The 17,565-nt window shown below is 41.7% G+C and overlaps 1 long non-coding RNA gene across 1 annotated transcript; it reads right to left on the reverse strand.

The window, feature by feature from the left end:
* Positions 1-2,283: 2,283 nt before the first annotated feature.
* On the reverse strand, positions 2,284-16,375 carry LOC120987306. The gene is made up of 4 exons (XR_005775981.1): positions 16,366-16,375; positions 14,804-14,808; positions 11,004-11,011; positions 2,284-2,412 (listed from the first exon to the last, which is right to left on the reverse strand). It is a non-coding gene; the product is annotated as an uncharacterized LOC120987306 (long non-coding RNA).
* Positions 16,376-17,565: the final 1,190 nt, after the last annotated feature.

Below are 17,565 nucleotides of genomic sequence, written 5' to 3' on the forward strand. Positions count from 1 at the left end.
GAGCTGACATCGCACAGTGTCAGGTCATAGTGTGTGAATTATGTCCTGGCACCTTATGCAGTCAGGATAGTGCAGTGTGAAGCCCAGAGATGACTAGTGAGCAGTGAGTACAACCAGCACCAGGAGACCAGGAGCGCTGTATATATATATATATATATAGATATATATATATATACAGTTGCAAGAAAAAGTATGTGAACCCTTTGGAATTATATGGATTTCTGCACAAATTGGTCATAAAATGTGATCTGATCTTCATCTAAGTCACAACAATAGACAATCACAGTCTGCTTAAACTAATAACACACAAAGAATTAAATGTTACCATGTTTTTATTGAACACACCATTTAAACATTCACAGTGCAGGTGGAAAAAGTATGTGAACCCTTGGATTTATTAACTGGTTGAACCTCCTTTGGCAGCAATAACTTCAACCAAACGTTTCCTGTAGTTGCAGATCAGACGGGCACAACGGTCAGGAGTAATTCTTGACCATTCCTGTTTACAGAACTGTTTCAGTTCAGCAATTTTCTTGGGATGTCTGGTGTGAATTGCTTTCTTGAGGTCATGCCACAGCATCTCAATCGGGTTGAGGTCAGGACTCTGACTGGGCCACTCCAGAAGGCGTATTTTCTTCTGTTTAAGCCATTCTGTTGTTGATTTACTTCTATGCTTTGGGTCGTTGTCCTGTTGCAAGACCCATCTTCTGTTGAGCTTCAGCTGGTCGACAGATGGCCTTAAGTTCTCCTGCAAAATGTCTTGATAAACTTGGGAATTAATTTTTCCTTCGATGATAGCAATCCGTCCAGGCCCTGACGCAGCAAAGCAGCCCCAAACCATGATGCCCCCACCACCATACTTCACAGTTGGGATGAGGTTTTGATGTTGGTGTGCTGTGCCTCTTTTTCTCTACACATAGTGTTGTGTGTTTCTTCCAAACAACTCAACTTTGGTTTCATCTGTCCACAGAATATTTTGCCAGTACTGCTATGGAACATCCAGGTGCTCTTGTGCAAACTGTAAACGTGCAGCAATGTTTTTTTTGGACAGCAGTGGCTTCCTCTGTGGTATCCTCCCATGAAATCCATTCTTGTTTAGTGTTTTACGTATCGTAGAGTCGCTAACAGGGATGTTAGCATATGCCAGAGACTTTTGTAAGTCTTTAGCTGACACTCTAGGATTCTTCTTCACCTCATTGAGCAGTCTGCGCTGTGCTCTTGCAGTCATCTTTATAGGACGGCCACTCCTAGGGAGAGTAGCAGCAGTGCTGAACTTTCTCCATTTATAGACAATTTGTCTTACCGTGGACTGATGAACAGCAAGGCTTTTGGAGATACTTTTATAACCCTTTCCAGCTTTTTGCAAGTCAACAATTCTTAATCGTAGGTCTTCTGAGAGCTCTTTTGTGCGATGCATCATTCACATCAGGCAATGCTTCTTGTGAAAAGCAAACCCAGAACTGGTGTGTGTTTTTTATAGGGCAGGGCAGCTGTAACCAACACCTCCAATCTCATCTCATTGATTGGACTCCAGTTGGCTGACACCTCACTCCAATTAGCTCGTGGAGATGCCATTAGTATAGGGGTTCACATATTTTTTCCATCTGCACTGTGAATGTTTACATTGTGTGTTCAATAAAAACATGGTAACATTTAATTCTTTGTGTGTTATTAGTTTAAGCAGACTATGATTGTCTATTGTTGTGACTTAGATGAAGATCAGATCACATTTTATGACCAATTTGTGCAGAAATCCATATCATTCCAAAGGGTTCACATACTTTTTCTTGCAACTGTATATGTATATATATATATATATATATATATAGTCAGACAGTGACAGATCTCACACAGGTTAGAGGCAAGGAAGGGGTGGATAGTACGGTCCACACCCCTATTCCACCACAGGTGAGACCAGCTGAAGGTACTCAGGCTGGCATTAAGCACCTCCCAGGGTGTCAGTAAGGGGGGAGCGTGTTACTCGTTGACAGAGGCCTGGAGGCTCTGTGAGTGTGATCTCAGCAGGGCAAGGGGCCATGAGGCTAGGTGGTAGCCTGGAGTTGGGGGACACAGCGATGCCTGGGAGGGTTGCAGGCCCATTGTCAGGCGGACTACTGAGCCTTAATCCCCAACAAGAGACATTGGACTTGAGACAGTGGGTGTACTGTGCTCTGTACAGCCAGGAGGCTGTGGGACATTGGCTGGGAAAGCCGCATCGGTTCACAGGGTGTGAACTGTACCTAATAGGTGAGTCAGGGACGTTAATGTATTAGTTAGAGCCTGGAAGGGCGAGTGTTTTATTGTTTTGTTGTTCTGCTTTTGCTGGTGTGCGAATAAATGCACTGTTTGGACCTTAAACCTGGTGTCCTGAAGCCGCATCTGTGAGGATGATCCCCTGAAAGAAAGCTACCCCTCACAATATATATTAAAGTTAATCTGTCATCATGATCTTGAGTAATAAATGAGCAGTACTGCAGGTAAGGAGTGAGTCCAGATTGCTATTTTTTATTTTCTCACTGCCCTCCATTTCCTTGCTGTCAGCATTTAAAGCTGCCCCAAAATACATTGACAGGACTGCTGTGCATACGCACAAGAGTTTTTTTCATTATGTTTGCATGGCACAGCAGTCCTGACTGTTTATTTCAACGCAGCTTTCAGCGCTGATAGTGGGGGAATAGGGGGCAGGAGGGAAATTAAAAATGGCCATCTGGACTTCTTACCTGCAATACTATTCTCATGTATTACTGCAGATAATAGTCCAAAATTCTGGTGACACATTCCCTTTAAAAAAAAGGTTACATGGTATTATTTATCATACCAAGACACAAATATTGTTGGTAAAATATATATTGGTCACAGCCTTTACATTAGTATATTAAATAAAATAAGCTTAAAGGGGTTCATGATGATAATTTTTTTATTTATCCATACTACCTCAAATACTGTATATTTATGGCCCATATTCCTGTTTATACCCGTTTTTCATGTCAGCATTCCCCCCCCCCCCTTTTCTCATAATCACTGCATCCTGGCAAGATGTTTATATGCAGAATTTCCTATTTTCATCAGCTTCCTGCAAGTTTTTGTGTCTAAATCCAGCATGCTTTGCTGTGTCATTTTTCTCAGGGCTTGTTCCGCCTAGATACGTAACATGGAAAAAAGAGGGGTAGGAGACAATACTACTGCAGTGAAAGCAGTGTGGCATGCAGAGAAAGCCCTGCAATGTAAACATCCTGCCAGGATGCAGTGATGCTGGGAAAGGGGAAGGAAAGTGCTAACTTAAAAAACAGGTATATGGGGCAAAATATACAGTTTTTGTGCTAGGCTGAGCAGATAAGTAAAAATCATTCTGAAACAAGAGAACCCTTTAAACTTTAAATTTCTGTAAACCTTTAACCAACCAAATTCAGTTTAGCTGTAACCTCAAGCACCAGAACATTGAACAAATGTCCATATTTACTGAGCGACTATCCCCCTTCTAATAAATTGCCATGACAATACAATAAAAAAGTAACATTATAAATATGGAGGATGGGTGGAAGGGGGGGACTGGGAACTTAAAGTGGTCCTGGAAAAAACTTAAAAATGACCTATTTTTGTAGCTTGGTCCAAATTGACAGAAGGCCAGGAAACATAAGTAGACAGGGCCAATGCAAGTTGGCAGGGTCAGTAATACCATAGTGCAGCACAACATACCTCCACAGCTGGCCCTCTGTGGTGGCACGTTCTGTCCTCCTCCTTCATTTGTCTCTAATATAGATATGGAGCAGGGGGCTTAGGAGGTGAGATGTAGACACAGCTCTGAGACAGCCCTATTTTTATCACACTGCCTGGACTTCCTCTATTAATGGCCTCTATAATTTTCCCAGTAGTATGTACGGAGAAAGTCGCAGTGAGGAAGCCTTGTGTGGTCCTGTGAGCATTGGCCCACCGGAAAAAATTCCCTGTAGAGTCTATGGCCAGCCCGACCCTGATGGGTGGGCAGCTTTTTAACACTGCAGGAAGTCTGACCCAGACACCTGTTCTGGCCACACATTTAAGGTCCCCTGAGTCCGCTCACTTTTCCCAATGCCCCAGACAGTTGGGGAAATCTTCACCTGTCAACTTGACGACATTGGTCTACATCAGGACCAATGACAGCTGTCACTGTGCTCTCACCCAAATTATGTTTATTATTTATTAAAGCGCCATTCATTCCATAGCGCTGTATAAATCTGCCATATCATACCATACCAAACCTCTAGGAGAGAGACCATGAATGACAGTAATCCCATGGGTCTCCCTGCCGAGGTCCTCCATTACATTTTATGGGGAAGAGGACAAATTTGGTTAATTCTACAGTTATGTCTAAGTGTGTATGTGGGGGCAAGACATTAAGGGTGAAGGGTTTTGGCCTTTCCCTTCTTTTGTTTTCAGGTTTCTCAAAGACTGATGCCAATCTTATGAGCCACTGACAGAAGCAATTTGGTCAAATTCAAATACAAATGAGAGAATGTGCATAAAAATTGCTTATTGTGAATAGGTGACGCGACTAAACGATTAGTGATAATTATTTAGGCGAACATAAAAATAATGGTTGCTCATTATGACATTATGCTATGTGAATTGTTCGACAGCCGACACATGACATTATTAAATAAGTGACTAATTAATTCATTTAGAATAATTATTTCATGTTATATGTAGTTTAGATGTAATTTATTTTAGGGGCTTACAGTAATTTTTTTGTGTGATTGCTAATATGAATATCAGGTTCAGTAAATGGGCCTTACATGTTGGGGGATTGAAGAGTGATTTATTTATTGGGTGAGATGTCATTCAGCTGCTCAAACAAGGTCTTGTATTCCTTTGTGTAAACACTTGACAATATGCCACCCAAAAAATCAAAACCACCTACCTAATAACAAGTAGATTTTTAGGACCGATAGATGCCATATTTTATGAGAACCTCAAATCATGCAAGCTCCAGATGAAACATTTATTGTACAAGGAAAGAAAATCCTGATCTTCTTAAACCTATGGACTACCACCCAGGTCCTGGTACCAGGCTGATTTACAGCTGAGGAGATCTCCAGAGCTTAGTCATGTAATCAGCATTTGTGTTCTCATATGAAAACCTCAAGTACTTGTGATTTATTCCTGTATTCAGCCCTGATTTCCATTGTACAGCTTAAAAGGTTTTAAAATGCACGAGCCGATCTCTGGTCTATGTCACAAGGGAGGGCTGGAATGTTGTAGAACAGGACAACCTTAGAACATTTGGAGCAGAAGTCAATGCTGGAGGGGGAAGTTCTGGAGTCATTTACTACTCACTATACACAGATCACTGTATTACACCAGAAGCATAGCTATGGAGCGGGTTGCACACAGAATAGGTTCAACTGTGCCCTACAGGTCCCATATGATTTTTACATAAATGTGGAGGCACAATGAAATATTCTAATTATACAGCAAATTAATCATGCTGTACAGATGCATATTTTATACATAGCCTATGAAATTATCTATGGTGGTGAAGAGTCATGGGTTAGGTGGTGGGTACAGGTGTAGCTTCTGTTGAAAGTCTTCTGTCCATGGTCTAACCTCTAAGATTCTACTGCCTATTTTTCTGCGGCCTGCAGATATTTTGGGGGTTCCATTGTATCCTATGGCCACAAATCACTGAGGGAGGGGGAAGGGGCAATTCATTTTTCACCTCAGGCATAGAATCGGCCCTGCTATGATCCCACCATACTTTCTTCACTTCCTGCAGGATGCAGGCAGGCAGCAAAGACTGAGCATCATAATGCAGCCACAGCAAGAAGTGTAACATCATAGGTAAGGGGGGCAAGCCACCATGAGAGAAGAAGGAGCCATCTGAACCTGCAGATGCAATGCCAGCTATGCATCCATATATTAAACTGGGTAGTTTATTTAAAAGAGTTTGGGATGGCAGAAGAAGGTTCACCAGATTAAAACACTGCTTTTCTTTTGTTGCTCTGAGGCTTCATTCCTAAGTTATTATATGTTTCCTAAATTTGCAAATTAGGCCTTTGGTGCAATGAGGGCATCACCATTGCTTTTGTTGCACTGAAACTCTTTGATTGACCAGTCCAAGCAATGATAAAACAGCGAGGTAGAGGCTAGCCACAGAAAGGAGTGGATCTTGGGTGCAACTATAGTACCCCAATATAGTTATATATTATATTGTATTTTTATTGTTATGTTATGATGTGTTTTGTTTAATTACTAGCAAGGTATGGGTGGCAAGGGATAGCAAGAAAGTTCAGCTTTAGATAGGAAACGAAGCACACATTTGGGCTCCTGCTGCTGCTATAGATTCTCTAGAGAAATCAACCTCATGTAAATCCTTGAGAAGAGATACAGCAGATTGAACAGCTGAATTGAGCATTTGAAGACACTGCAATGAGGTGAGGGACTACAGTTAAGACACCCATCACCCAGAACATTACTAGGCCAGTATGACCTAAGTGCTAAAATGCCCATTGTGCCCCCTTAATAGTAATAATGCCTATTGTGCCCCCTTAATAGTAATAATGCCCTCTGTGCACCCTCCATAGTAGAAATCCCCATTGTGCCCCCTTAATAGTAGTAATGCTCTCTGTGCTAGTAATGCCCTCTTGAAAATATCAGGTCTGGTGTTCCCTACGATACTTCTACTGCATAAGATGTGGTGGAAAATGAGGGACATGCAAGATATAAAGTGCATCACACAGTATACCTCGACATGAGACACTCTGTGGCTGCAGCATCTGGGCTCACTGCTGGATATGGAGGGATTGCGACGCACAGGCATCACTAGAGTTCCCCAGCTTCTTGATAACAATGTACTCAAAATCTATGAGCAGCTTCAGACAGATTCCGGTTTGCCATCTTCTGATTTTTATAGGTATCTACAGGTGCGCCATGCCTTCCGAGCTGACCATGAAAATGGTATGATGAGCACTATACATCAAAATAAAGTTATTGCCCTTATAGACCGGAGGAATTTCTCATCTGGAGTCATTTCTCTACTCTATCAGGCTATACTGGACCTGGTTCTGCAGGACTACCCGGTGAGAAGCAGGGAACGGTGGGAAAAAGAGGTGGGGCCCTTAGAGGAGAACCAATGGCAGGGGATATTAGAAAGGATTCCACAGCTCTCACTCAGTGAAGCCCATAGGTTGTCACATTTGTATCTGATTCACCGGGTCTACAAAACCCCTCAATTCTTGTTTGATGTTGGACTGCTCGGATTCCAAGTGTCCCCCGTGTGGGGGCGAGGGTGTGGAGGCTGTGGTCATGCTTGGCTCTGGAGTTCTTTTGGCGCACTGCAATACATCTCATTAATTCCTTACATGCTGTTTCATTGGATGTGACCCCATTTGTATGTGTATTGGGATACATGGAGGACCTGCCAATTACTGAGCCCAGTAGGGTAGCAGTGGCCAGAATGTTATATATGGCTCGTAAACTGATTGCCCAACATTGGCTGGACGATTGCAGCCCCAGTAGAACTGAATATATATAGCCAAGATCAACTGGCTACTCAACCTTTATAGGAAGAAGGGGGGGGGGGGGAATCCCTGGCTAAATTTGAGAGGCTTTGGACTCCTTGGATCAATGCCCCCGGGCTGGCGTCCAGGGAACTCCAGCGATATCGTCTGGGCCTAGTGTGAGGGGTACTGCCGCTGAAGCTTGATATATGTGCCTGGCGTACCGTAGGTGGCGGTCACCTGCGTGGCTTGGAGAATGTTTGTTTCCTATATAATGGAGGAAGAAGTCTTCCTGCTTCACCATTCAGAGCGCCGCTGGCCTGAAGAAGGGGAGGAGGAGGATGAAATACAAATAGCCTGGGCTATGATCTCCTTCTAAGGTTGCATGAAACTTGGAAGGCAAAATATTTTTACTATCCAACAAAGATACTTTGTGTCACTATAAAATGCAGCAGTGGTTGGCAGGCGTACCCATTCAATAACTTCATTGAACTCCCAATCACAGTTATATCTATATAATAGCTATATCTGCAGAAGCTGATGAAACAAGAAAAAGCCCTTAAAATCCTGGAGAAGACCGGTCAGAAGCTAGACTTGTTAAAAAAAAAAATATCCAAAAATAAAATAGAAAGCGTTTTCAAAGATACACAGGACCTTGCTCAGAGAAATTCTGCAGCAGCCAGAATAGCTATTGTAAGATAGACGGCTGACGATGGCACCAGAAAAACCTAGGGGAGATACTAAGGCTTGAAGCAAGAGTGGTTACAGACCGCGCAGGACCCCCTTCCAGAACAATATACAGGTGCCTCGCTCCCAAATAGGTCATCATGGATCATCATCACCCTTTGAATTTCTAACAATCCACAAGTAAAAATGAGCTATGAAATTAATTTGCTCTGTCCCTTATATGTCGTACATCCCTTACATGTAGGAAGATGCTTTTAAAGTGGCTGTGGGCCCTATTACCTACTGGGCCTATTGCACATGCACATATGTAATGTCTGCCCATAGCTTAATCGGCCTGTGCCCAGTGGTGTACTTAAGATGGAGTCCATGGTTGTTGGTCCAGGATTAACTCCTTCTTCTGTTCCTGAAATAAATCCACAATATTTTACAGCCGCCATCTCTGGGAGGGGATTCAGTACAAAGAAATTTTACAGATTTCACTGATTTCAATGGTAACTGTATAGTCCTATGCACTAAGCTTTCCCTAGGGGTGACTGTAAGCAGCAAGTTTTACAATGTACAATCTGAAGGAAATCAGAGCTGTATGACAGAAGATTTATCAGTATATGGCCTCATGCACACGACCGTTGTGTGTTTTGCGGTCCGCAAATTGCGAATCCGCAAAACATGGATGGCGTCCGTGTGCGCTCCGCAATTAGCCATTGAAGTGAATGGGTCTGCATCCGAGCCGCGGCTCGGATGCGGACCAAAACAATGGTCGTGTGCATGAGGCCTATTTATGACAGTTGTCTGGTGTAAATACATTCAGAAATAAGGGGGGAGATCTAACAAGACTGGTGTTTCCATATGCCAATCTTGATACTCCTGCGCTGGAGTAAGATGTGCCTAATTTGTTGAGAGGCAAATGCCTCTAAAAAGTGGTCACATTTCTGACACTCTGTGCTCAGGAAACTCAAATCTACGCCAGACAGGGGCTGGCATAGACTTGAGCTTTAGCTTGTGCCAGTTTCTGGTGTAAGTTGGTGTAAATATAAAGGCCCATGTAAATCCCCACCCCTTCCACTATGCGCCATTCCCTTTTCTTGCCACTTCAAACAATTGACAAGAAGCTTAAAAAGTTATGGTCCAAATATGGCGAGGGCCATAATTTTTTTCGTTAGACAGAAAGGCATTCATAAATGCCCCCATGGTGTTCAGAAAGAACATCATATTTATGAAATACGTGTTCCATTTTTCCGACAGATCAGGTAGTGGTGGGGCTTGACTTTTTTTTTTTTATGAACCACTTGCCAATCGCCCAAGGAAGACACATGGTGATCGGCACTTATCTTTGCACTATTTCTAATGCCACTTGCTGCTCCTTTCCTTGTGGTAATGTGGTCACTGGGGGCCATGGATCCGAGTGAGCTGCCTCAGTTACAGGAGAAATCAAGAAAAGAAAAACATGTTAAATGTCCTCCAAAGGTCTTGTAAGGTCTTGACCTGATTGGGGACAAACAGTGTAAAATAAAAAATAAATAAATAAATAAAAAAGCAAAAGTAAAAATAAAAATAAATTATAAAAAAAGGCCTCTGCACGCCACTCCACATCTTCTAGCCCCACCTCTGGAGTGCATAACCCATACAACCCATATATCAAAACGACTGTTACAGAAAGGGGACATCATTTAAAACAAATATTCTAGTTGCATGTTGTACAATTACCAAAGGAGAAGAAAAAAACATGAAAAAGTCTATTTTTTCCCCTTTTGTCATTTCACTTGGTATAAAAAATAAAAACAAATACCATAATAAAAATGACTAAAAAGTAAAAAAAAACTATAGTAATAAAAAGTAAGTCTAATGTATCACTAGAAAAAAAACTATCATATAATTATTTATATAACCAAGCAGAAAAAACGTTATTATTTTCATAGATATACTACAAAAACTGAAAATGCGCCTTGTCATGGAGAGGGGTAGATGGCCCTGTCTTGAACTGGTTACAAAAATATCCTCCACTTATTGAAATTTTTTTTTTTAATTAGTCAGAAATCTCATCTGGGTGACATACTAAGTTATGGTATAGGTCCCACGGTGGTGGCTGGGACATCACTTTGCAGTAAGAACTTTAGCAATGCTAAACAATTGCTTCGGCTCCTTCATCGGCTAACCATATGGAATTACATGCTAGAGTAAGGAGTCAGTGCTGAGGGTGCAGGAGGCAGAAATCCAAATTATTGCCAGAGAACCCCATACCAAAATGAAGATCGAGATAAAAAAAAACTCCCCATTTACATTCGTGGTCACCTACCTTCTTCTCAGTCCTTTAGGATCCCTCCACCACCATTCTACACCCTCAGTATTCTCAGTGCCTGCTCTCCTGATATAGTCCCATGCAGGGGCCGGCGTGTTATTGATGAAAAATGTTGGTGATTGACCGCATCGTTACCCATCATTACATTCTCTTTTGGATCTGAAAAAAATCACACCTTCTATGACAGCTCCAGACAACCAATGCACAAAGAAGTCATATTGTTCACCGCGTGAGCATGGATGGGAGGATGTGTAAATCTCTGCAGTTGGAGACCACTAGGGATGAGGTCAATGCATTCATGCTCTATGTGACAAATGCTGATATTTTGGAGAGCTGATCAGTTTTCCCTGAGGTTGAGTGAGCTGAAGATGTAAGCATTGGGATTACAATCTCTACCAGAAAAGTGTCAGAAGATCATGATTAGAATTGCTTCATATTGCTTCGGGTTTCTACACACAGCAGCAGTCACTTATTTTAATTTTTCTGAAAACAATCTGTCACTACAACACAGGCACCTTTAAATTTCATTATTTGTCAGTGACCACATTAAAATCTATTTATTGCTCCAATTTATTGTCCACATGATGTGTCAGAGCTGGACCTCAAATGCAAAAGGTTCTTATTGCAGCAGTCCTTAAACACTGGTCTTAAAGGGGTTGTCTGGGGAAAGGGGGAGGGGATTTTTTTTAAAGGGCCACAATGAAAAATAACCATTACTTACCTCATCAGTCTGTTTCTGCTCTTCTGATGTGAGTCTGGTCCCTACTGCTTTCTATTTCTCGGTCCCGGCATGAGACACAGGTGGCTGGAAATGCCAGTCACCGGCCACAGCAGTGACCCCCTCCCCTCAGCAGTTCTTGAGTGGTATTTCTAGCCATTTCTGTGTGTCGAGCCATGACCAGGATGTAGAGTGTAGCGGGAACAAGGAAAAGCCTTACCGTACATTTTGAATAATGAAATTCTGAATTCCTGTAGCTATCACCAGCGGGAGTTTACTTGAATTGAACTTACTATTAAATTTAATAGGAGATGTATGCAGAGAACTTCTAAACGCCCTCTAGAGGTGGCTATAGGCAGAGAGAATATAATAATTTATGTTTCACACAACTTTGCATAAATCAATAGTGCAGTCAAAAATAAGAAACTTTCTAATATATCTTATCAGAGAAAAATGCCCCTTTCTCCTCTTATCAGCTCTTCTCCAGTCTTCTTTCCTAAATTGACATTCACTCTGAATCCATCTATGGAGAGGGAGTAGGAGTGAGCTACAGTGAGAGAGACACAGATGCAGAGAGACACAGACAGAGGCTGCAGCAGCTATTAGTGTTTTACTTCTTCACAACTACTGTTAAGCCGTATTTTTTACCCCATAAGATGCATTTTTTTTCTCCCAAAGTGGGGGAAAATGCCCCTGTGTCTTATGGGGCGAATACTAATGAGCGTTTACATTATGGAAGCGCTCATTAGTACTGGAGGACCGGGAAGCGGTAAAGGCTCTGTACTCACCGCCGCTTCCTGGTCCTCGGCTGTCGGCTGTGAAGGCTGCGCACAGCATGAGGGCGCTATGTGACCTCACGCTGTGCGCGCCAATTCAGAGCACAGCCGACAGCAAGAGGAAGAGGATCGCAATGCGAGGAGCGGCGGCGTCCAGGAGCAGGAGGGGTAAGTGAGTTTTTTATTTTGTGATCTGAGGCTGAATTATGGCTGGGGCTGCTCACATATGGCTGGGGGCTGAGTATATATGGCTGGATGCTCAGTACATATGGCTGGGGGCTGATTAATACCGGGGGCTGATTATATGACTGGGGGATGATCATATATGGCTGGGGGCGCTGATATGAGGTATGGGGGTCTCATCTGAGGTATGATTGGGGGTCTTCTTTATATTGGGCTCTGATCTGAGGTCTGATTGGGGGTCATTCACATTGGGGTCTGATCTGAGATCTTATTAAGATTGGGGATCTGATTGGGGCTGTGGGCTGAGGTCTGATTAACATTGGGGGTCTGATTGCTGATCTGAGGTCTAATAAAAAAATTATTTTTCTTATTGTCCTCTAAAACCTAGGTGTGTCTTATGGGCCGGTGCGTCTTATAGGGCGAAACATACGGTACATCTCAGTAAGGTGTACCATGCTCTTCTGCTACTCAGTATATGAAAGATAATGATACGGGAGCAGATTCTTTCTTTGTGATATGTAAGGGAACCATCATAACAGCTAGCCTCTAATCACTAACTCAGGTAAGGGCTCATGCACACGAATGTAAAAAACGGATCTGCAAAAAATACAGATGACATCCGTGTGCATTTTGTATTTTGCGGAACAGACCAGCTGGCCCCTAATAGAACAGTCCTATCCTTCTCTGTATGCGGACAATAATAGGATATGTTCTATTTTTTTGCGGAACGGACATACGGACATATAGAAATGGAATGTACACGGAGTAACTTTCTTTTTTTTTTTACGGACCCATTGAAAAAAATGGTTCTGCATACAGTCCACAAAAAACAAACAAAAACTAACAGACAAGGAAAGAAAATACATTCCTGTGCATGATCCCTAAATCTGATAATATTGAAAATGGTAAAATAAAACTGGCGTACATGATTTGCACCAGTTTTCCACACTTTATAAATGTTTTTATGCCATGTTCGACAATGGAGTGTGGCTTCGCGTGAAAGGGGAGTGGCTTAAATGCACCAAAATTATGCCAACTTATAGGTGGCGTATACTTACAGTAGACAGTCTAAAGATGTTTCCGGTTTATCAGCAAACATCAGCCACTGTGATAAATCTGGCCTAGTTTAAGACTGTCTAAAGATCCTTTACACAGGACGACACAGCAGCCAATTGTTGAGAAGGAAGCATTCCTTCCCAACAAGCGCCTGCTCGTCAGTGGAGGAGTGACCTACATTTACATGCATACTTCACAGTATGGAGAGGAGCGATCACGAATGCCATAGCTCATCTCCATACAGACTCGTTTGCCGGCAGCAGAGGCTGTCTACACAGCACGATCTGTTGCCGGCAAACAATAGTTTTTGTGACCACATGAATAATCTATTACCGATGAACAAGCATTTTACACTGCCAGATAATCCGTGATGCGGACAATAATAAGACATGTTCTATTTTTTTGCGGAACAGACATGCGGACATACGAAAACAGAATGCACACAGAAATGATTAGTTCCACATACAGTCCGCAAAATGAACGGAACGGATACGGAAAGAATATACGTTCATGTGCATGAGCCCTTATTCTGACGGTGTAGCTTCACTTTAAATCTACAGTATACAGTATATAGTACTTAGAGCAGAGTGTCCCCAATTCAACAATGCCAATAGCTACAAGATTTTTACAGTATTTTTGAAAAAAAATTCTGTTAGGTACACACAGTTCATATTAATGGCCTGTAAATGTTTTATATCTAGTAAAGTTCACTCAGTGCCTCTTTACTAGAGCGGTTTGTACTTTGTAGATGAATATAAATATATTTCATTTTGATTGTTATGAGACAGATAAAAATATGCATATTTATATTTTCTAACAAGAGAAAGTACTATACCGAGCATGTACTTTATAACCTGCACAGTGAGAGCATGGCCCGAGACTAATGTAGGTTACACTAATTCCTGCCAAATGATGAGGCACATGCCTAATGGCTTCATAAACTACTGCAAATTTGTCTAAATACATACCGGTATCTATCTATCTATCTATCTATCTATCTATCTATCTATCTATCTATCTATCTATCTATCTATCTCTCTATCTATCTATCTATCTATCTATCTATCTATCTATCTATCTATCTATCTATCTATCTATCTCATATCTATCTATCTATCTCATATCTATCTATCTCATATCTATCTATCTCATATCTATCTATCTCATATCTATCTATCTATCTCATATCTATCTATCTATCTAACTATCTATTTATTATCTATCTATTTATCTATCTATCTATCTATCAATAGAGATAACATCAAATTTTCCGTTCGCAAACGGCGAACGCGATTTTCCGCAAATGTTCGCAAACGGGCGAACAGGGCGAACCGCCATAGACTTCAATAGGCAGGCGAATTTTAAAAGCCACAGGGACTCTTTCTGGCCACAATAGTGATGGAAAAGTTGTTTCAAGGGGACTAACACCTGGACTGTGGCATGCCAGAGGGGGATCCATGGCAAAACTCCCATGGAAAATTACATAGTTGACGCAGAGTCTGGTTTTAATCCATAAAGGGCATAAATCAACTAACATTCCTAAATTGTTTGGAATAACGTGCTTTAAAACATCAGGTATGATGTTGTATCGATCAGGTAGTGTAAAGGTTACGCCCGCTTCACAGTTACAGACCCAACTCCCCGTTTAACGCACCGCAAACAACCGCAAACAGTCCATTTGCACAACCGCAAACTCTCATTTGCACAAGGTTGGATACCAAGCTAGCCATGTCCCGTTCCTTGTCCTCACTGACGTCATTGAAGGTCTCTTCCTCCACCCAGCCACGTACAACACCAAGGGTCCCCGAAAGGTGACAACAAGCCCCCTAGGACGCCTGCTGTGGTTGGTCTTCCACCTCCTCAAAGCCACCTTCCTCCTCTGACTCCTCCTCTTCAGACTCCTCTCTCTGCGTTGCCTCTCTCTGCGTTATTATAAGCTGTGTTAAGTAGTACTATTCCTATCAGTTTAATCCCTGTTACGTCCCCTATCAGAGGACGTGTATATGGAATCGATTTTAGGAACCGGGAGATGGAAAAAGATGCTTGGTCGGTCCTCCTACGTCCAATTTGGGGCACTGCGCGTGCAATCTACTGTGCCACCAGATAGGAGCGGTGTGTTAAGTAGTACTATTATTATCAGTTTAATCCCTGTTACGTCCCCCTATCAGGGGACGTGTATATGGAATCGATTTTAGGAACCGGGAGATGGAAAAAGATGCTTGGTCGGTCCTCCTACTTCCAATTTGGGGCACTGCAAGTGCAATCTACTGTGCCACCAGATAGGAGCGGTGTGTTAAGTAGTACCATTCTTATCAGTTTAATCCCTGTTACGTCCCCTATCAGGGGACGTGTATATGGAATCGATTTTAGGAACCGGGAGATGGAAAAAGATGCTTGGTCGGTCCTCCTACGTCCAATTTGGGGCACTGCGCGTGCAATCTACTGTGCCACCAGATAGGAGCGGTGTGTTAAGTAGTACTATTCGTATCAGTTTAATCCCTGTTACGTCCACAAGTATTATTATTATTATTATTATTATAAGGTGTGTTAAGTAGTACTATTCCTATCAGTTTAATCCCTGTTACGTCCCCTATCAGGGGACGTGTATGGAATAGATTTTAGACAACCGCAAAGAGTTGTCAATATAGTTGACACACTCATGACATAAATTTTATACCTCTATGCGTCAATCTTGGTGTAGTGATGACTGTGCTCGTGCGCACGTTTGGGAGATTGCAGGCGGTGTTTTTTTTTCAAAGCCTATGGTCGTGCTGAGGTAGTTCAGTGACAGTTAAGTGACCCAGAAAACAATGATTCTGCAGTGTGGACCCATTGTTGGCCTAGTAGGCTTTAACCCCTTAAGGACTCAGCCCTATTTCACCTTAAGGACTTGGCCATTTTTTGCAAATTTGACCAGTGTCACTTTAACTGCTCATAACTTTAAAACGCTTTGACTTACCCAGGCCGTTCTGAGATTGTTTTTTCGTCACATATTTTACTTCATGACACTGCTAAAATTGGGTCAAAAAAGTTAATTTTTTTGCATAAAAAAATAAAAATTTTACCAAAAATTTTGAAAAATTAGCAAATTTCAAAGTTTCAGTTTCTCTACCTCTGTAATACATAGTAATACCCCCAAAAATTGTGATGACTTTACATTCCCCATATGTCTACTTCATGTTTGTAGCATTTTGGGAATGATATTTTATTTTTTGGGGATGTTACAAGGCTTAGAAGTTTAGAAGCAAATTTTGAAATTTTTCAGAAATCTTCAAAATCCCACTTTTTATGGACCAGTTCAGGTTTGAAGTCATATTGTGAGGCTTAGATAATAGAAACCTCCCAAAAATGACCCCATTCTAGAAACTACACCCCTCAAGGTATTCAAAACTGTTTTTTCAAACTGTATTAAACCTTTAGGTCTTCCACAAGAGTTAATGGCAGATTGAGAAACAATTTAGAAATTTCTATTTTTTGGAAAATTTTCCAATATAATCAATTTTTTCCAGAAGTAAAACAAGGGTTAACTGCCAAACAAAACTCAAAATGGGTTGCCCTGATTCTGTAGTTTGCAGAAACACCCCATATGTGGTCGTAAACTACTGTTTGGCCAAACGGGAGCACATAGAAGGAGGGGAACACCATATGGGTTTTGGAAGGCAGATTTTGCAGGACTGGTTTTGTTTATACCATGTCCCATTTGAAGCCCCCTGTTGCACCCCTAGAATAGAAATTTCAAAAAAGTGACTCCATCTAAGAAAGTACACCCCTCAAGGTATTCAAAACTGGGTTTACAAACTTTGTTAACCCTTCAGGTGCTCCACAAGAGTTATTGGCAGATGGAGAAACAATTTAGAAATTTCAATTTTTTGGAAAATTTTCCAATATAATCAATTTTTTACAGGAGTAAAACAGGGCTTAACTGCCAAACAAAACTCAAAATGGGTTGCCCTGATTCTGTAGTTTGCAAAAACACCCCATATGTGGTCGTAAACTACTGTTTGGCCAAACGGGAGCACATAGAAGGAGGGGAACACCATATGGGTTTTGGAAGGCAGATTTTGCAGGACTGGTTTTGTTTATACCATGTCCCATTTGAAGCCCCCTGTTGCACCCCTAGAATAGAAATTTCAAAAAAGTGACTCCATCTAAGAAAGTACACCCCTCAAGGTATTCAAAACTGGGTTTACAAACTTTGTTAACCCTTTAGGTGTTCCACAAGAGTTATTGACAGATGGAGAAACAATTTAGAAATTTCTATTTTTTGGAAAATTTTCCAATATAATCAATTTATTCCAGGAGTAAAACAAGGGTTAACTGCCAAACAAAACTTAAAATGGGTTGCCCTGATTCTGTAGTTTGCAGAAACACCCC

The sequence above is a fragment of the Bufo bufo genome, chromosome 1 (genome assembly GCF_905171765.1).
Source record: "Bufo bufo chromosome 1, aBufBuf1.1, whole genome shotgun sequence".
NCBI lineage: Eukaryota > Metazoa > Chordata > Amphibia > Anura > Bufonidae > Bufo > Bufo bufo.